General features: G+C 41.5%; 1 long non-coding RNA gene and 1 other non-coding gene across 7 annotated transcripts in view; one reads left to right on the top strand and one right to left on the bottom strand.

The window, feature by feature from the left end:
• LOC118013210 overlaps positions 1-18,802 on the top strand; it is a 67,669-nt gene extending 48,867 nt beyond the window's left edge. For 4 of the 6 annotated variants that reach the window (XR_004679959.1, XR_004679958.1, XR_004679960.1 and 1 more), the window contains exon 5: positions 9,933-12,169. This is a non-coding gene — a long non-coding RNA (uncharacterized LOC118013210). Of the gene's footprint in view, positions 1-9,932; positions 12,170-13,617; positions 15,735-18,764 lie in introns of those variants that run through there. The other 2 variants (XR_004679962.1, XR_004679961.1) reach the window with 2 other exon arrangements.
• On the bottom strand, positions 13,608-13,741 carry LOC118013587. Its single transcript, XR_004680070.1, has one exon. It is a non-coding gene; the product is annotated as a small nucleolar RNA SNORA52 (small nucleolar RNA).
• Positions 18,803-21,628: the final 2,826 nt, after the last annotated feature.

The following is a 21,628-nucleotide window of genomic DNA, read 5'->3' as shown; positions in this document are numbered from 1 at the left end:
TGACACTTTAGATTCAAAGATTCAAAAAGGTTGAAAGCAAAAGGGTGGGAAGAGATACATAATGCAAACAAACTATATGGTAGCTGGACTGGATATATCAGTCAAAATATGCCTTAAGAAAAATATTTCTCACGACCTTGGGTTGATAAGTCAATCATGATGTAATCATTGTAAAAGGATAATATCTAAAAACAGCCCCAAAATACGTGAAGCAAAAACTGACAGAGTTGAAGGGAGAAACAGACAATCCAACAGTTGCAGTTGGAGATTTCAGTGTTCCTCTCATAAGAATTGATAGAACTAGATAGAAAATCAGTGAAGGTACAGAAGATGTAAACAGAACAACCACCCAACTTGATCGTATTGATATGAAGAGAACATTCTACAGATGGTGACTTAGAGTAAAATTTAGAAACTATGCTATCTTTCACCCAAAGTGTAAAGTGAACCCCACCCAAACAACCCACTCGAGATAAGCCAACTAAGCAGAAAGGAAGGGATTAGAGCAAAGCAGGACTTGCAAGGGCCAGAGTCATAAAGATTAACTGGAGGGGCAGTGCTGCTCATAAATGCCTAATGATCAGGAGCAGGATCCTTGCAGGTCAGGGAGGTAAATGCTTTTTCTGCTTAGAAAGAGAAGCAAAGCTGGGCCAACAGAATCTGGGGGGGCGTGGTGTGTGAAGGAAAATCAGTTGAGCCTCAAGCTGGAGCTGACAATCCCGGGGCTGATCCCCGAGAACAGACACAAAAGCAAGTTCCAGAAGGAACCAAAAATCCTTCCTGAGATTCCACCAGAGATCATTTGTTCCAAAGTAACATTGGGCCAAAAACAAAACAAAACAAAACAAAAAAAACAAAAACCCACCAAAACAACAAAGCAACATTGGGCCAGAAATCTGAGGCGCTCGGTCCAGCCTCTACGCTATCTGGCCAGACAGTGTGGAGGCCAGGAAACAGCACTGAAGCTCAGCAAACTCCGCAAACAGAGCCAAGGCCACAAGCCTGGACCTCAGTGAGACTGGATAAAAAAACATCTGTGTAAACCTATCCCTTTGTTTGCTCTTCTGTTTGCTTTCTTTTCCTTCAGCCTTTTGTTTTCATTTTTAATTCCAACCAAGTCCCAGCTGAGCCAAGAGGAAAACTGACTTCCCACCAGTCAATCAGGCTAAATGGTAGAAATGCGCTGGCGGCGCACACGGTGGCTGCCCTGGCCGTGGCCGTCCGTGGCCATGGACGTGGCCATAGAGCCAGGAACCCTGTAGCCTAGAGCAAAGCGAGGAAGTGGGACGGGGAGGGGTCCTGGGCTACAGGGCACACTCGACCTTCCTTCCTAGGGATTTCTACCTTTCCTTCGCGCTTTCCCTGGAAGTTGTGCCTGCACCGTGGCCTTGGGCCTGAGGCCTGTGACTTCCCATTGTCCGGGCAGGAGAAACAAAGAAAGGATGGCCTCTATGGAATTGTGGAATGTTTATTATTCTAAAGAAAAGCATCTGTCTTCTCTCACAGGAAATCCTGTCGTCATATCTGAGAACGGCCCCCGAAATAAATAGTCTTCAGTGCCTTTATTTTGTTCCGACTTTATTGGGATACGATTGCCGTATCACATCTGTGTAAGGTTAAAGTGTACAACATGATAATTTGATACATGTATATATTGTGAAATGGTCACACAATAAGGTTCATCCCTCACGTTCAACCGCAGGGTATCTGGAGGCATGGGAGAGTGGAGTATCTGGAGTCCGGGGGCAGTGGCTAAGTTCAAAAGCGGCGCCCACAGTTGCTCAGGCTGTTAACGTGGCCTCGTAACCAGATCCTCTCACGTGATCCCAGTCCCGGTTCCGGCCCTGCGCTTTCCTTCTCCTCCTCCCCAGGGAGCGAGGTCTTGGACAGGACAGCCTTGAGGAGAACATCAGGACTCAGCTCCAGAGATGAGCCATGGAACTCAGGGACAAATATTGCTGTGACCTCCTGGGGTGTTTTAAGAGCTTGTAGGAAGCCAGAGAAAGTTCTCACGGACGGATGGTGCCTGGATACTCTACGGGGACACACGGCCACTTGCACAACTCTCAAATTGCCAGAGTTTAAGGGACATTTTAGAAGTCTATTCCTAGCTTTAGAAAAAAATACATTTTCTTCCTTTGCATTAAGATTTTATGTATTGTCTTCCCTTAACCTCTTCTGCAGAATCTAAGCAAGTAAAGTATAACATTAACAAAAATTTATTATTGTTTTCTGTGACTAATATGTAAATATTTACATTCCTACTTCCTGTCTTTCCCTTCGCTACTTTTCTTTTCTGTGCTCACTTTTCAGAATAGCTTTCCAAAGTGAATTCAGAAACTGAATGCAAGCTTTATTTGTCTTCCTATTTTCACTGTTCTCCTTTGCAGTCTAGTTTGTAATGTAGATTTATGTGTCCGAATCTAAAGGAAACACACAAGTATATATGGGATAATCTCCGAGCTGATTATTTCATAAATCCACATTTAGAGATTGTAAAGATGCCGTTTCGGAGAAAATCGTTCCTATTCCTAAAAAGGGCAGAACTGGAGGGTTTTGTGATTAAAATGCAAAAAGAAATTTTGGCAAAAGAACTTTTCTGAGCCTGGTAGTACAGAAATTAAACAGTCCAAAGACCACAGGACACAGTGCCATCTTTACCTCTAGAAGACAGAAGCTGGCGTAGGACTTTTGCAAGAACTTATTCCTACGTGAAATCAGGTCCCCTTTTGCTTTAAGGTTCTGTAATTTTGTAACACGGTCACCAACTCTGTGTGCTGGACTGTTCTCTTACGTTTTACTAAACATGACTTCCTTTAAATAATAGGAGATTCGTATTTTAGTGAAATCTAAATACAAATTAAAGAAGGGCGGAGATGTCTCTCCTAAAGATAAATGTAGCTGATCTTAACTATTTTACTATTATGTAGAACCATACTGCCTGAGGGAAAATTGTTAACATTTTCCTCTATTTACAAATAGCGGAGGCTTACCAATTACAGGTGAACCTTGCAGGTTTTATCAAATGTATGTTTACCAAACAAATGAATTGTTGTTTTGGACAAGTAGAGAGAGACTTTTAAGCCTCAGACTTGATAAATGGCAGAAGCCCACGTAACTGCTGAAGACCAGTCTGACAGGAATTGGCAATGATAACAAATAGAACAATGAAGGTCCACTATCTCAGAGTTCACAGAAGAATGGCTTGGCTCCTAGCCAGGTGTATAATCAGTATATTTTAGGGTTTATCACACAAACCAATGGAGTTTTTCAAATAATAGTAAACTAGGTGTGGCTCTTTTCTTCCTTACTTTTTTTTTTTAAGAGGATTTCCTGACAATCTGCCTAGAAGTTATGATCCTATCATGGTACATTATGCACCTATGATAAGAAACAATGGGCCTTTGGTATCAGCTTTTTGATTCTGGGTATTTGGGGAATTTTGTTCTCAATGGTTCTTTTGACTTCATTAGTCTACATCAAGGTTGCATTTACCTTACTTAGTACAAGTCCCTCGAAGTATGTGCCTTGGGATGCCCCATCACAATCATCACAGTAAATAAGAGAGCCACGATGCCTACATGGCAGGTTGGTCTCCACTCAGAGGAGTGCGGAGCCGAGCTAGCCCTGCTACCCACACAGCCATGCATAACCTCAGGGTCACACGCATATGTCTTTGAAACCAAGTATCTGTATTTATTAGCACGTTGCAATAATTGCTGCCTCATTAACTTCCCTTGTTGTCACAACATATCCAAGCTAAAATTTTAATTGTTTGTTGTGGGAAGAAAATAGTCCTCAATCTCAGATCACTTAAGGTTCTATTTATTATGAAGCTGCCACAAATTTGAGAATTTGTGCCACAAAGCTGAGAATTTGTTTTTAATATTAGTGAGAAAATCCGTTTTTACTAGTTGAAGATACTATAAACCCATTGAAAATTTACAAAAAAAGGATGCCCGGGTGGCTCAGTCAGTTAAGCGTCTGCCTTGGGCTCAGGTCACGATCCCAGTCCTGTATTGGGCTCCTTGATCAGCAGGGAGCCTGCTTCTCCCTCTGCTACTCCCCCTGCTTGCTCAGTCTCTCTTTCTCACAAATCAATAAAATCTTTAAAAACAAATTTCCAAAAACGTTAAGACATGACTTACTCTTATATGTATTTGGTACAAAATTTGAGGTTATATTAAAGTAGTTGCTCAAACTTTGTTTATTTAGTTGTTAGTTTGTTTATTTAAGTAGGCTCTATGCCCAATGCAGGGCTTGAACTCAGGACCCTGAGATCAAAAGCCACATGCTCCCCTGACTGAGCCAGCCAGGTGCCCCTTTAATTGCTCAAACTTCAAATAATGCTCAAAATTTTTAAAAGATCCAACATCCCTAACAAAACTCTCAGCAAAATACAAATAGAAAGGAACTCCCTCAATCTCATAAAGGACAGCCTACAGCTAACATCATACTTAATAGTGAAGACTGAATGCTTGTCCCTTAACATTGGGAATGAAGCAAGGATATATGTTCTGACTACTTCTATTTAAGATGGTACTGGAGATCTTAGGCTGTGCAATAAAGCAGGAAAAAGAAATAAAAGGCACACAGATCAAAAAAGAAGTAAGGCTATTTTTATTTGCAGGCAACATATGATCACCTATAGAAAATACTATGGAATCACAAGAAAAAGTGCTATAATCAATAATTGAGTGTAACAATGTTACAGGATACAAGATTAATATGTGAAAGTCAAGTATATTTCTATATACTAGTGAACAATCTCAACTTGAAATTTAAAAAATCAGTGCCTTTTATAAAGCACCAAAAATATTAAACATTTAGGGATAAATCTGACCAAACATGTTAAAACCTACACATCAAAAACTATAACACATTGCTGAGATTAGGGGAGACTTAAATTGTTGGAGACATAAAGTGTTTTCATAAAGTAGAAGAATCAGTATTGTTAAAATATCAATTCTTCTGAAATTGATCTTTAAATTCAGTGAAATCCCAATCAAAATCAGGATTCTTTTCTTCTGCAGTAATTCATAAACTGATTCTAAAGTTCATATAATAATGCAAAGTACCTGGAATAATCAAGACAAGGAATAAAGTTGATGGATATACACCATTTGGTTTCCAAATTACTGTAAATCTTCAGTAATCAAAGTTGTGTGGAATTGGCATAAAATAGACATTTAGGAAGAGAGTGTCCAGAAATAAGTTCAACTGGTTTTCCACAAAAGTACCAAGGTAATTCAGTGAAGAAAGGAAAATCTTTTTAATAAATAGTACTGGAAAAATTGGATAACCATACCCCTCAAAAATGAACCTCAAACCTACTTCATATCATATGCAAAAATTAACTTGAACTGTATTATAGACCTAAGTGTAAAATTAAAGTTATTATAGTTCTAGAAGAAACTAGAAGAGAAAATCTTAATGACCTTTGGTTTGTTCAAGAACTCTTAAAAACAACACAAGAAGCACAAAGTGAAAAAGAAAGCAAATTAGTAAGTTGTACTTCGTCAAAATAAAAAGCTTTTGTTCTTTAAAAGACTGCCACAAAAATGAAACAGCAAGCCACAAACTGGAAGAAAATCTTCATAAAACCTTTATCATACAAAGTACCTTATCTGGAATATAAAAACGTCTCATAAACTAATCAGAAGATAACCCTTATTCAAAATGGGCAAAATAATTGAACACTTTATTTTCTTTTTTTTTAAGATTTTATTTATTTATTTGACAGAGAGAGCGAAAGAGCACAAGCAGGGGGAGCAGCAGAGGGAGAGGAAGAAGCAGGCCCCCTTCCAAGCAGGGAGCCCAATGTGGGACTCAATCCCAGGACCCTGGGATTATGATCTGAGCTGAAGGCAGGCACTTAACCATCTGAGCCACCCAGGCGCCCTTGAACAGACACTTTAGCAAAGAAGATATATGACCATACATGAAAAGGTCATCATGAGCCATTAAAGAAATACAAATTAAGGTTGTAATGAGATAACACTACACAACCACTAGAGTGGCAACACTTAAAAAGACTGACGGGGCGCCTGGGTGGCTCGGTCAGTTAGGCGTCTGCCTTCAGCTCAAGTCACAGTCCCAGGGTCCTGGGATCGAGCCCCACGTTGGGCTCTCTGCTTGGTGGGGAGCCTGTTTCTCCCTCTCCCTCTGCCTGCCGCTCTGCCTACTCGTGCTCTCTCTCTCTGTCAAACAAATAAATAAAATCTTTAAAAAAAAAATAAAAAGACTGACAATATCAAGTGTTGGTGAGAATGGGAAGCAACTGGAATTCTCACGTGCTGCTGATGGAAGTGTGAAGGGGTTCAGTCACTGTGAAAACCTGTTTGGCAGTTTCTTCATTAGCTATACCTATAATTTGACCCAACCATTCCATTCCTGGGCATTTACTCAGAAATGAAAGTACATTCTACACAAAGATTTATGTATAAATGTTCATGGCAGCTTTATCTGTAATAGCCAAAAACTGGAAACAACTCGAATATCCATCAACAATGAATGGACAGACAAATTTTGATATGTTCATACAGGAAATACTATTCAACCTTCAAAAGAAAACTATTCATACACGTAACAGCATGAAGGAATCTCAAAGTAATTATTCTAAGGTGAAGAAAGCATGGCCAAAAAAAAAAAAAAGAGGGCGCCTGGGTGGCTCAGTTGGTTAGGTGCCTGCCTTCGGCTCAGGTCATGATCCTGGAGTCCCGGGATCGAGTCCCGCATCGGGCTCCCTGCTCAGCGGGGAGTCTGCTTCTCCCTCTGACCCTCCCCCCCTCTCATGTGCTCTCTCTCTCAAATAAATAAATAAAATCTTAAAAAAAAATAAAAGAGTATATGCTGAATGAGTTCATTTATATAAAATTCTAGGAAATGCAAACTAATATATAGCAACAAAATCTTCAGTGGTTGCCTGAACCTCAGTTGGGGGAAGGGAGGAATAGATTATAAAAAGGCACAGAGAAACATTTTGGGATGATAGTATTAACATTCCTTATCCACATTATGGTGATGGTTTCATGAGAGTGTAAACATGTCAAAACTCATCACATTTTATACCTTAAATATATGCAGTTTATCATATGGAAATTATAGCTCAACAAAGCAAAAGAAAATGCTTTGTTGAACTCTGTTCTTTTTATTCTTCCCAGTTTGCTTATGAATTATGTAACGTTAGCATAGCTTCACCCAACATTTCAAAATTTTATATTTACAGTATTTAAATGATAGTTGTATTGTTAAGTTAAAAATATATTTAAGGGGTCAAAATGTGGTTTAATGATATTTTATCATTAAAAGTTACTTCAGAAAATGTGGAAAATATTTTTTAACTATTATTTCTTACCACTTAGGAGTAGCGGCTGCTATTGTTGTTTTCAGACTTTTTATGTATATATATAAACAATAATTTTTTTTAATCGGGATTAAATTGCATGTCATGTTCTGTATCCTGGTTGTAGCATTACATTACAAGCATTTTTACTTGTAATTGTCAAAAATGAAATTTTTTCTATTGTATAATAGACATTACCTTGTAATGGATATGCATGCCATAATTTCTTTAACTTTCGTTGTTCGGGGACATTTAGGTTGTCCCCAGGTTTGCAGTAGTATATATTATGCCATGTTAAAGATCTCTGTATGCGTGTGTGTTAAACCCTTTCCTTATTTTTTAGTATAAACTCTTAGAAATGGATTAATGACCAAAGAGTAAGAATATATTGAGGACTCCTGACATGGTGTCAAACTGTTTTTCAGCAACATTGTACCAACTTACATCTCCACTGGAAATACATAAAAGTATATAAGAGAGCGTATCTTACTATATCCTCCAAAGTGTTGAACCTTACAGAGCTTCTACGTTTTAACACCATTTCCCCCCTCATTGTTAAGGAAACAAGGAAATTCCTTGAAGGAAATTATTATTTTGATATGACATCCTTCTTAAAAGATATGAGTCAGCTTTTCAAAAAAATAAAAACTAACGCATTACTTTTATGAGATACTCTGAGTAGTGTCATTAACATTCATTAACACTGCATTACAATTCTTGTCAATCTCACAATTTTTCTTAATTGCTAATATACAAATTACCTGCTATAAATAGTCTTTGATCCTGATACATGAACACATAGAAATTTTGTAAGATTTTTTTTTTTTAAGTAGTCTCCACACCCAGCGTGGAGCCCAGCATGGGGCTCTAACTCACGACCCTAAGATCAAGACCTGAGCTGACATCAAGGGTCTAAAGCTCAATTGACTGAGCCACCCAGGCTGTAAGATTTTTAAGGCACAGGGTGTGAAATGGTGACTTCTTTCTTTTTCATGTAATGTGTTTGGCTTATTTCTTTTGCACTTAATTATAGGTCTCTAGTAGAAATTGTCACCCGGTAAGAAGTGACAATTACTTAGCTACAAATATCAAGTATAGGGGTGCCTGGGTGGCTCAGTCGTTAAGCGTCTGCCTTCGGCTCAGGTCATGATCCCAGGGTCCTGGGATCGAGCCCCACATCGGGCACCTTGCTCGGCGGGAAGCCTGCTTCTCCCTCTTCCACTCCCCCTGCTTGTGTTCCCTCTCTGGCTGTCTCTCTCTCTGTCAAATAAATTTTTAAAAATCTTTAAAAAAATATCAAGGGGAGCCTGGGTGGCTCAGTCGTTAAGCGTCTGCCTTTGGCTCAGGTCATGATGCCAGGGTCCTGGGATCGAGCCCCACATTGGGCTCCCTGCTCAGCGGGAAGCCTGCTTCTCCCTCTCCCACTCCCCCTGCTTGTGTTCCCTCTCTCAGTATGTATCTCTCTGTCAAATAAATAAATAAAATCTTAAAAAAAAATAAAAAAATATCAAGTATAATTTTATATACTATGAATAGTTAAAACAGTGAACAGTCATTCTAGGATTCTACAGCCTGTTTAGATCCCTGTTGTAAATAGATTTTTATTTGTTTTAAATATTTTATTTATTTATTAGAGAGAGAGAGAGCACAAGCAGGGGGAGCGGCAGAGGGAGAAGGAGAAGCAGGGTCCCCACTGAGCAGGGAGCCTGATGTGGGACTCGATCCCAGGACCCCGGGATCACGACTGGAGCCAAAGGCAGACACTTCACCGACTGAGCCACCCATGTGCCCTATAAATAGATTTTTAGATAAATCTATTTTTAGATAAATCTAAAAAATAGATGCCCTGTTTTTTAATTGTGTTGTATCAGGAACAAAACTGAGACACAGGTCAAGTGCTAGGGTCTTTTCATTTTTGTGAATTCTACAAGATGCTGAGTCTTCTGGTCTTTGATGATGCTGACCTTTACCCAAATGCCTGATGTGCTCCTGCTGGTCTAGCACCAATGAATGGTCTAGTCTCAGATAGTCTGTGATGCATTAGGGCCCTTGGCCCTCAAGATAATTCGGGCAGGGCCAACATCCAGAGGTCAATGTTAGATCAGCTTTCGGTGGGGGTCTTCAAGAAGAAAAATGGTAAAGAAGCAGACAAAAAGTTGCACTATTTGAAGCCAAAGAGTGGATAAATATGCTATGAATGAGGTCTACAGGAGCCTCCTCAGAGGAATGATCTAAACTGTGATTTAAAGGTAAATAATGCATATTCGTTAGATATTGCAGGATGTTATAAAAACGTGTTGAGATGATAAGAAGTGGTATGGAAAGGCTATGTGCAAATGTCTTACGCTCGGTGCCTGGCTGTTTGCTAAATGTTACCTCGGAGTCAAAACAGGTGAAGAGTAAAACACCACCAGGGAAAAACACCTTGGATGGGGATGTTACTGTCAGGACAGCCTGACGTGGCTTTCGGTGTGAAGAATGACGTGACCACTCTAAAGATGAGCAGTCTGAGTTTTCTTTGAAATTTAAAACATACTTGAGCCTTTGTCAAGCCTCTTCGTCAGTATCTGTACTTTTCCCCATGCAGACTTCCCGAGGAGATCGGTGAAGTGGGAAGAATGATGCCTTCCCCATCAAAGGAAGCAGATCTCAGAGGCTCCAGCCCTGTGAGTAAATGAGAGATCAAGGAACTGGATTGTCTGGATCCAGTTTTTACCAAAATGATGGGCCAGAGAAAGAAGGAACCTAAGACAGTCTGACCTAGTTATATTTGCATTCCCAGGAAAAATGAGTAAGTGGTTTATGATCAAGCTCTTTAGGCTGCTTCTAAGTTTGAAATTTCTTTATGATGTTATTTCAACCCCTTATATGCTTTTCTTCTTTTGAAAGCTGTAAAATTCCTCAGAAACACTCAGTCATTTTGTGGCACAGAGAGGAAGAAGGCGGAGAGAAACAATGACACTGTTTTCAGGGCCAAAGAGAGAAGAAAGCTCAGCTGGGGAATGCAGGGCGATGCTAGAAGAAAGCTAGGGTCACACTTGGATCCTCTGGGAGGAAAGGATGAATAAAGGAGCCAGCCTGGCAAGGAGACATGTCCCCAGGGCTCTGCCCTTGCAGGAGAACCTGGCCACCAAAGGCACTGCGCATTTCTGGGCAGGAATGATGGGTGGAACTCTACAGTGGAGAAGAAAAAATCATTAGGTTTTTCCATCAGATACTGACATGTTCTTTAAGATCATGAAGTTTACTTTCCCAAAAGTATCTTTTTAAAATCCCACCCTGCTTTTACAACTTTCTCATTATTCACGCCCCACCGCAGAGCGGTGTGTAAGCCCTGGGTGATTTCCCGAGTGGAAATCCTGACCTCCCGGATTACCAGTCCTGTTCACATTTCCGTTTGTGTCCTCACACATAAAACAAAAACAAAAAAAGGAGAAGAAATACTCCCTTCCGGCCACGTGTGTTGGGAGGATTCCGTGACAGTGACGCTCTTAGCAGCTCACCTGGCCTGGAGCAGGCGTTGCTGCTACGAACTCAGCTGTGCACGCGTCGCGGTATCAGGCACTGATAGCCCCGGGCACACCGGCCTTGTCCGCGACAGGCTCACCCAAGCTCGGTGGAGTGTGGGTGTGTATGGCATCAGACGTCTCCTAGGTGACACTTGAGCTCATCCAGCCTCCTCCGTCTCAGACTGTGGCCTCTTGTTTGGGCCCCGCTGCTGCTCTGCACATCTCTGACTTCATGCAGACGCCGCGGGATGGTGACGCCCCTCGTTCCTGTGCCGTTTGCCCACCGACTCCCTTGCTGAGGTTTCCCTATTGTGGGAAGGGTCCTTAAAAGAATGGAGATGCCCTTCTCTTTCTCTTTCCCTCTTTTTTTTTTCCCTAAGATTTTGTTTGAGAGAGCATGATCAGGGGGAGGGGCAGAGGGAGAGGGAGAAGCAGACTCCCCGCTGAGCGTGGAACCCAGTGCAGGGCTCGATCCCAGGACCCCGAGATCATGACCTGAGCAGAAGTCAGACACCTAATCAATGAGCCACCCAGGTGCCCCTTAAAATGGATACGCTCTTCCCTTTTTTTCACCCGTCTCTCCTTTGATGTGACCATGATGGCTGGAGCTGGGGCAGCCCTTTTGGCCACGAAGTAGAAGCCATATGTTGAAGATGGCAGAGTGCAAAGACTACAGGAGCTGGGGTCCCTGGTGAATGGGCAGGCACAACACCAGCTCTAGACTGCCTATGTGGATATCATTTTGAGAAAGAAAAGTTTCTATCTTTTTAAAGGACATTATGTGGGGTTTTCTGTCACTGTCTGCTAAACTGAATCCTAACTGTTCAAGTAGAAAATTGGCATTCCATATGAATGAAATGAAAGGAAAGGAAGAAAAAACAGCATCAGATGTTATTTCAGATGCATTACATGGCAGGACTGGATCCAGACTTCAATGTTTTTACCATTACATTGTATTATCTCTTCTAAATTTAGGGTTTGTGAGCCAGATGTCCAGTGACCTGGTCACCTTTGAGATAACAGAATACTGACATTCCAGACTAGCATAAAACAAACAAAACACTCTCCATTCAGAAAGCTGACCTGTCTGTGCTTCTCATCTACATTAATGCTTGGTGTTAACTACAGTAGTATTTACTGTGGGTCAGGCTCTGTGCTAGGCTCTCCAATTAGAAAACCCAGGCAATCACACTCTGTGAAGGGTATGTTTGAGAGGGTCAGAACACTGGCCTGGGATTCCAGGTGGGAAGTTTACCAGCATCCTGGATTAAGACAGTGGCAGAGTTAGGGAGGAGGGAGTGGGCCGTAGGACCCTTTTTTTTTTTTTAAATTTTATTTATTTATTTGAGAGAGAGAGCGAGAGCACAAGCAGAGGGAGCAGGAGAGGGAGAGGGAGAAGCAGGCTCCCCGATGAGCAGGAAACCTCATGCAGGACTTGATCCCAGGACCCTGGGATCATGACCCAAGCCAAAGGCAGACGCTCAACCGACTAAGCCACCCAGGCGCTCCTCTTTAAGAGATAATATTTGCAGGACTTGATGACTGATAGAAAGCGGGGGCTGAATGGGTTCAGAATTATTTTCAGTTTTCTAGGATGGAGGTCTGGCTAGGAGATGGTTTCACAATGAGATGGAACACACATGAAGGAGAAGGGGAAGGAAGGAGGAAGGAGGAGGTTTAGTAGAGAAGGTAGAGAAGATGATGAGTTCGGTCCTGGGCATGTTAAATTTGAGGTATCCCTGGGCACCAAGTAGAGATGCTAAGTAAGAAATGAATAGATGAGACTGGAGCTCGGGAGAGAAGGCTTAGTTAGAGCACCTGTCAAATGATTTTGTAATTTTTTGTTTGTGACATTGTGCTTCCCAGTAGACTGAGTTTCTTGGGGGCGGAATAGTCTTGCTAATCTTATATTCCCCAAACTTAGAACTGAGCCTACAAGATAGTCAATGCTCAATGAGTGTTGGGTCAGTGATTGACAGTTAAATAAATGAATGAATTTCAATCGGTCAAAAAGGGTGCACGTTTTTGTCATCTCAAGTTGAAACCCCAGTATATGTTCCAATGGAAACCTGTTTACAAACCTCGGTTGGCTGCAGAGTACCATCAGTGGAGTCCATTATGTTTTCATGAGCTTCTGCTGGCTAGCCTCAGCATCAAGCCACCCTTCAAAGTCATTGCCAGAGGAAAAAGGTGTTAGAAAAACACCTTTCAAATTCCAAAGTAGATTATAGCATACCTTTGGGCCAAAAGGTCCTTCACTAGTTGGGAAAGTCATTCTTTTATTTTTTTTTTTCCCCTGAAGAACGTACCCTAGCATCCGGCACATGCGCCTGGAAGCACCCGTGTCTCACAGAGAGCGGAGAGTAGGTCAGAGCAGCGGCTGGTCACCACCTCAATGCGTCAGGACCACCCTGGTCACCCTCTTTTCGAATCAGATCGCAATGCCCACAGAAGGAATTCTGAGGCCGGGAATAGAGGCACAGCCCAGTGATTTGGAAAGTACTCCCAAGATTAATAATTGGACAAAATCCAGGACCCAAGTGGATTTGCAAAGGGCCTGCATTTGCCCCCTCCCCCCTTTCTTCACACATAGTTACCAGTAACAGCGAGGGATTTCCCGGTAACAGCCAATTCGGATTCAGACCGTCTCTCCAACTTTTCTGTAATCATTACATAGGACATATTATCTTCTTAAGTAAAAAAGCATTCATACATCCAATTACTACTTTTTTTTCTTTTCTTTTCTTTTCCTGGAGTGTCTAGAAGCTCCCGTCCACAAGCCTACTGAAGCCTTGCTCACGCCTCTGGGTGAGGCTTCTAGAGAGCTCTGATCCATGAGTGAGACCTGGCAGGCCATGGGCTGCCCGGCAGGGATGAGGATGGACTTCAGTAACTAACTCATTAGCTCTCAATGTTGTGTAAAAGGAACTGACAGTGAAAGTGGCTTTTGGATAGTTTTGAGTAATGGTGGTTGTACCCAGTCGGGGCTCTCCAGAGAAAACAGAACCAGCAGATAAATATTTGAGAAGATTTAGTATTGGAATTGGCTCATGTGGTTACGGAGGCCAAGGAGTCCATGATCTGCTGTCTGCCAGCTGGAGAGCCAGGAAAGCCAGCGGTATAATTCAGTCTGAGTCTGAAGGCCGGAGACTCAGGGTGCAGTGGTGTATCTCCCAGCCTAAGGTCAGAGGCCTGAACGAAGGGGCTACTGGCCTAAGTCCTGGAGCCTGAAGGCCTGGGAAGCAGGAGCTCGGAAGGGCAAGAATGAGAGAAGATGGACGCTCCAACTCAAAAAGAAAGAGAAGGAGCCCTTCCTTCACCTTTTTGTTCCGTTTGGACCCCTGAGAGATTGTTTTATACCCACCCACACTGGTGAAGGCAGATCTCTTCACTCAGTACACTGCACCAAACGTTAACCTCTTCCAGAAACACCTTCACAGACATAACCCCCAAAATATTTTTTTTAACCGGTTATCTGGGTATCCTTCAAACCAATCAAACTGACACATAAAATTAACCATCACAGATGTATTTCAGGAAATAAGTGGCAAAGTCACAAAGTAAACAAGCCTGCATGAGGACTTAGTCATTTTAATACAGTAACCATGCCTAGATATTATATACCATTAGTGTTGCCAAAAACAATATTTGAAAAGTATCAGCGATTTTCTTTGCACTTAATAAATGGCATTGTGTTGGGACTCAGACTTGAGTGCCCCAAAGTGAGAGCAGCACGTTGTAATTAACATGAAATTTGGAGTCAGGAAACCTAGATTTTAGTCTCACACTAACTTCTTGGGTCATTTCAGTCATTCACTCAGCAAATATTTATTGAACACTATATATAATGCTCTGGACACCTTGGTAAGTACTAAGGCAAAAGAATGAAAAGAAGTTGACACTGTATCTACATTTATAGACTTGTAGTCTAATAGAGAGGACAGACATCAATTTAAAAAAATCTATGAATTAACAAACAATACAAGTGCTCTGAAGTCCCACCAGGACGAGTGACATGGAGTTGTGCCCGGTAGCAGGTGGTGGTCCAGGCAGGCTTGACTGTGACCGAGGTCTGAAGGATGATCAGGTGTCAACTAGATCAATGGGGCAGAGGGAACTGTATATGCAAAGTCCTAGTGGCCCGGAAGGGACTGGCGTATTCTAGGAATTATACATGGTCAGAATGGCTTGAGCTTGGAGAATAAATGCAAACCATGACCAATAATAATAGGAGGTCAACAAATGGGTCTGGGGCGGGGAGGAGATGGGAAGGAGATGTGAGGTAATCATAATTACATTTCAACAAATTAACTCTGGATTCAATATTGAGAAATAATTGTAGGGGGCACGTGAGCTGACACGAGAAGACCAGTTAGAAGGCTATTGCTGGTCCAAAAGAGATAACCATTGCGTGATCTGGTTGGGAGTGGTAGAGATAGGAAAAATTAGATCAAGGCAAGAGGAGGTAAGAGCAATAGGATTAAGCAATAGGTTGGGTATGAAGGAGGTGAAGGAGAGCAAGTGTTAAGGATGGCTCCTGCATTTCTGGTTGAGATCAGGAATAATGGAAGCACATCAGATTTAAGCAAGACGAACTCAGCAGATCCTCATTTCTGCTTTTACAAAATAAGAGGCAGACTCTTCTTTGAAGTCCTATCCAGGTTTAAAATTGTATGATTGTATTCTAGAATTGAGTCATTTTTTGAAAAAAAAGAGTGCCTCAACTCAAGTGGAAATCCTTACAGGTCAATGCTTTGGTTATCTATTGTTACATAAAAAAAAAAAAATGACCCAAATCTTAGTGACTCAAAAAAACATTTATCATCTCATAATTTCTGTGGGTCAAGGAGTCAGAAGAAGCTGAGCTGGGTGGTTCTGGCATGGGGGGTGGGTCTCAAGGGGTGGCATTCAGGTTCTTGGCAGGGGCTGCAGTCACCTGACCGCTTGCCTGGGGCTGGAAGATTCATTGGCTTCCGCATTGGCTTACTCACAACAGCTGTTAGAGGAAGGCCTTGGGTCCTCACTGGCTCTTGGTAGGAGGCCTCTGGGTCTTACCACGTGGGTATCTCCGGAGACTGCTTGAGTGTCCTGGGGATGAGGCCCCTGCCTTGCCCAAAGCAAGTGATCCCAGAGAGAGCCAATGAGGAGGAACCTGGTGCCTTTTAGGATCTTATCTCAGAAGTCACATACCATCAATTCCACTTTTCTGTTTGTTAGAACCAAGTTGCTACATCCAGCCCATACTCATGGAGGAGGGGAACTAGGTCCCACCTCTTCAGGGAGGAGTATGAGATACTATGCGGATGGATTTTAGAGCCACTACGGAAGAGTTTAAGTCTTCTACGCTGGACCCTTGACACAGGGCTGGGCACCTTTCCTCCATAGTAAATAATGACTGCGGTGTACATTCAACTAAATTAAAATGCAACTAATGTGTTATAAACTAGAAAACAGCTGTCTAGAATACTCAGTGCTAGAGTTCTAAAGGGTGAATATTTATTTATTCATTTATTTATTTATATCTCTGTCATGAGACAAGGACAGTCTAATGTACAAAGCTTATTGAGTCATAAACTAATGGATATTTGGGTCAAAAATTATGAAACACTATGAAGTGATTCTCTGTACACAAGTACTTTCTGCATGGGTCATAAGATACAGAATAAATTCTAGAAATTACATGTTATATATGGGAATTGAATACTTTATGGGTGAATCAGTCAGAGTCAGAGAATTTTAGAGCTTGAAGAAAGTGTAGAGAAGGTCAGTCTAATCCAGCTCTCTACTTAATAGATGAGAAAACTGGGAGTCAATACAAATTTTTTTAAAAAACGTTTTTTTCCTGGAGCTCTCACACAGTTAGTGGGAGGAAGCCACTTTTGATGGGGTAGCCGTTTCCCAATACTACTGGAGAGGGGAGTCAATGCTCTTTGAGATCTTCTTCCAGTCCTGAATCCCTGGCGTCTTCGGACAAGCTCTTGGAAAGGCAAATGGGTGTCACATTCTCCTTTGTTTAACACTCTTTGCAAGTAAGTTACCAAACAGTCTATCGGATCTTCCAAGGTCGCTTAGCAACTTGTTTGTAGGAATTGGGAATGAAGCCAAGGTTATGGACTCCCTCATTTAGACTCTTTCCACTCTGTTGCTTACGTCTGAAATTCTATTGCCTTTTATCACAAACTAAATTGGCTTTTTATTATAGAAGCAGAGAGGATTAAGTAATAACTTTTACCTTGTCTTCGTTGAAGATTAATATGCTCATATCTGCAAACACATTATGAATTATGTACTTATGTAATTTGATCTTTGATAGGGAGAGAATAAAGGCTGGAGCAGACCTGCGGTTTCTTGAGTCTTCCTTTAGCTATGTTACCCATCAAACCTCTGTTGACTGTACTGAAATTTTATAGCTTATATCAGCAATTAAATTTGTATGGCCTACTAGGCATACAAAGCAGATGATAAGGTAGTTTTATTTACTTTGTTTTTACTGAGGGCCATTATATTGGTGAGCACACTGTGAATATGTACTTAAGTAGGCAAGATAGTGGGAATCGGGAATGAAATATCCCAGTTCATAACAGAAAATTCTCTTTTGCATTTCTGTGTATAGGTCTTTAAAATAGTTGTGATTTTACATCTTCATAGCTTTTTAAAAATAGTGAATAAAATTTTTTCATGGAAAAACACTTTAGTATATAATGATGCTTTAGATTAATTTAATATATAATCTTTAATATTCAAATCCTTGAGTTGAGCAGAACTATATTTTCCAAAGACACAGTTGGAAATAAAAGGCCCGTTTTAAGTATGTTACTGATGTTCATTTATTCAATGAGAATTTATTGGATGTCTCATTCGCCATAGTTCTTATTTCCAGTTACTGAATATACACTTGTTCCTAGATTACCCATAGACACCTCAAATCAGCATCTCTGTAACTTGCCTAATTATCTTGACCTCTCCCTTTTACTTCTTTTATACTCCCTATTTATCTTAATGGTACCCATTGGAAACCTGAAATCATTTTCACTTCTCCCCTTCTCTTACTCCTTGAAGCCGATCTCCAAAAATTTTAGAAGATTCTATTTCCTCTTCTTCATCTTCAAAACCTCCCAGGGTCAGTCCTTCATCCTCTCGGACCTGGACTTCTACAGCAAAACTGTCTTGAGTTGTCCCTGGTGATCATACCGATTACTGTGTCACGGAACCACTCTCTCAAGTAATCCACGTGGCTGCCAGTTACTTTACTAACACAAGGGGATCACATTATTCCCCTTCTTACTACCTTATATGGATTCCTACTTCCTTAAGGATGAAGGGCAAATTCTGATCTTCCCAAACAGATCTCAACTTACCTTTCTGGTTATAAACATCCTTATCTCAACATCAACCCTATCTTGCTACTCAGTCTTCAAAGTTGATTGCCTTTCCCCTTTTCCCCTCTTAGGGAACCCTCTACTCACCCTTCTACACCCCCCCCACCCCCCACCCCCCCACCCCCGCCCAGGGGCTTTCTCTTCTCTAGGCAAAGTTAACAGCCCTTCTTTTCTGTCTCACTTGACACTATGTGTCTATCTTTATTACAGCTCAAATTTCACAACTGTTTGTTTGCCTTTCTCATAACTGAATCCAGAGGGCAGGAGCCTAGTCTTACTCAAAATAGCAAGGGGCCTGGAACTGAATGTTTAGATGGAAAACCTTCCATTTACAAACCACACTTGCAAAAAGGAGTTTTATTCAAGAAGGAATTTTATATGTGCTAGTGAGACAAATGCTTTGTAACTATCATAGGAATTCCAGAATCCAGAATTAGTCAATATGTTATCATGGAGTACCATCAGATTCTAGCATAGAAGAGTTAGTAATAGATTGTAATAGATTGATTTTGGTCTTTTTTTTTTTTTAAGATTTATTTATTTATTTGAGAGAGAGAGAGAGAGGCTCTCACGACCCTGAGATCATGACCTGAGCTGAAACCAAGAGTTGGACGCACCACGCAGGCACCCCGGTCTTTCTTTTTTATCCATATTAGGTAGGTGCTATATAAATTTTTTTGTAACTACTAATAATATCATCAGATTGTTTTTCTGAAAAAATGTAGTCTCAGCAAACGTGTGAACTTTTCCCCGTGAAATCTGAAATGTTGGAATAAAACAGAGAAGAAAATTTTCAATTAAATCACTTATATTACATTAAAGATGCATGTATTTGACGTAAGGAACAAAACCAAACAATGCTGTGTGTAGATGACATTTACAATGAAGATACCTGACCCCTAACTATAAAGTTCTGCCAGCTCAGTTCATCACAATTTTTCACAGAATAGCCTCACACTTAGGAAACAGTGGCTTTGGGCTTTTGTGTAATTGATGATCCACACTGTAGTAAAACTAAACTTAAATAATTTTTTTTACACTGTAAAAGACAGAAAAAACTGAAGAATAGAATAAAGAAAAAAATTGCCCATAGAAGACCACCCAGCCAACCCTGGGTTTCAATCTTTCTCGGTTTTTCTAACACCTCGTACTTTTTTTTTTTTTTTTTTTTTTGAGAGAGGGGGTGTGTGTGTGGGCACGGGGTGGGGGTGGGGGGACAGAGGGAGAGACAGAGTCTCAAGCAGACTCCCCACTGAGTGCAGAGCCTAACAACCTAGAGATCATGACCCAAGCAGAAAGCAAGAGTTGGACACCCAACTGAGTGAGCCACCCAGGCACCTCTTTGTTGTTAGTTTCTTTCAAACATACATGTGATCATACTGCATGGATAGTTTCATAACTTGTTCCCTCCCTCTAATACTACAAAAAAATATGTCATGATGTTATACACATTCCATAAACATTTAAAGTTGTTAACCCAAAATGTTACAGAGCATATATGGCTACTCTTAAGATATTTTGTTTCCATGTTTAATTTTTGCATCTTATAAATAATATTGTGATCTACAGTTTATGAATAAAGCTTTTGCTCTATTTCAGATGATTTCATTCAGAAAGAATCTCAGATATGGGATTATGGGTTACAAGAGGATGAACATTTTTATAGGTTGAATCACTGTGCCAAATTGCTTTCTAAACAGGTTGTTTCAGTTTACACTCCCACTCACAATGTCTGAGAGTACCCTTTTTATCTCACCAGCCTTGAATGTTATCTTTTACTTAAATATTTACTAATATGATAGCCAACTGAAATGTTACATTTTCTGGTCTGTTTGCTGTTGCAGAGTATAGGATAAAATCTGGGCTCTCAAGTCAAATATAACTAGGTTTGGTCATTGCTCTGCCACTTCCTGGTTGTGTTACAAATTACTTAACTCCTTTGAGGCTCTTTATTCACTGATTAAAAAAAAAAGAGTCAATGTTAATATTGACCCCAAACACAGGGTGTTGTAATTATCAAAAGAGATGCTCATGTAAAAAGCCTGGTACCCTAGTGCCCTGGCACATGACGAACAATAGCGAATCCTTTGTTTTCATTGCAAAAGTATGTAAAAGTGTAGCAACTTTTGCTAAGTATGTACATTACATGCTTTTGCTTGATTAGTGTACTATCCAGGAATTTACGTAATACTTTGACTATCTTATGCATGCAACTTGATGTGGAAGGCTGAACAATTACCTGGATAATCCTTGCACCCTGGGGATGAAGTCAGGGAATAATCTTTTAGTTAAGAAAAAGGACACACCTGATTCTCATCCTTGAGGAATGTGCCATCTAAAGACCTTTGAGTTTGACTCTTGGGGCTTTTAATTGTTCAGAGAGGCCGCAGAGGGCAATGGGGGAAACTCACTGAAGCTCAGAGCTTGGCGAAAATGATCTGGGGAGACAGTTCCTGGAAAAGCTACTGTCTCAGGGAAGACAAATGCTAAGGCAGGAAGGATATGAATTATCTGTTCTCTAAAAGTTAAGTACACTCCTGAGATTTTGTTATTCGAATCTCAAGTTTGTTCATAAAAGGTAAACTACACAAAGATTGCAAACGGGGCGAGCTGGACTGATCTGGTTTTGTGCACTACGGTTCATATATACTCATAGCACGTGTTGCTCTTTGAATCCCAGCAGAAGTCACCGAGGAGGGAGGATGGGAGCGTGGCGTGGATGCCAGGACACGGACTAGGAAGAGGTCTGTCTAGTCCCAGCCGCTGACTAAAGAGAGCGGCCTCGAGTTAGGCTAGGACCAACTGTCTAACCTCTAAGTCTAGGATAATTTAGGTTTGGCTGCTCTTTGGGGCCCCGCTTCCAACTTTTTCTTCTTGATTAACTCCTTCCAACTGCCCAAAAAATGTCGGTGGTTATAAAAAATTATCAGCTATCTTTGCCTACAGAACAAAAATCTGCACTTGCGACTGGGGACATAACCGTCGAGGTTTTGGTGGAGCTATCCGGAAAAGCAAGTTTTCCTAGCTGGGTAAAAACTGCCACAATCATTTAAACGTCCTCTGTGGCAAATCTAAATTCCTCTAAGATAGGCCCGTTTCTGTGTCCTGGTCCAGGATTCTCCAGCCGAGCAGCCAAGTAACAGCGCCCGACTCGGTTCCGGATCCCCTCCGGGAAGAGGAGTCCCTCCTCGGGGGCGACGGAAACGCCCTGGGCGCGTTTTCTGGCACCAGCGGGAGTTTCGAGTTTCCCCTCGCGGTGGGGCGGGGGGGCGGCGGGCGCACTGCGAGCTTCGGGCGCGGCAGCCCCGCCGCCCTAAGAGCCCGCATCCCTCCAGCCCAGCCCCGCCAGGCAGGGAGGGCTTCCCGCGGGGCTCGCGGGCGCAGACCGACCCTCG

The sequence above is a fragment of the Mirounga leonina genome, unplaced genomic scaffold (assembly GCF_011800145.1).
Source record: "Mirounga leonina isolate KUSES-001 unplaced genomic scaffold, KU_Mleo_1.0 Mir_153, whole genome shotgun sequence".
Lineage (NCBI taxonomy): Eukaryota > Metazoa > Chordata > Mammalia > Carnivora > Phocidae > Mirounga > Mirounga leonina.
Note: the sequence above shows the minus strand (reverse complement) of the source record. Positions and strands in the feature narration are given on the sequence as shown.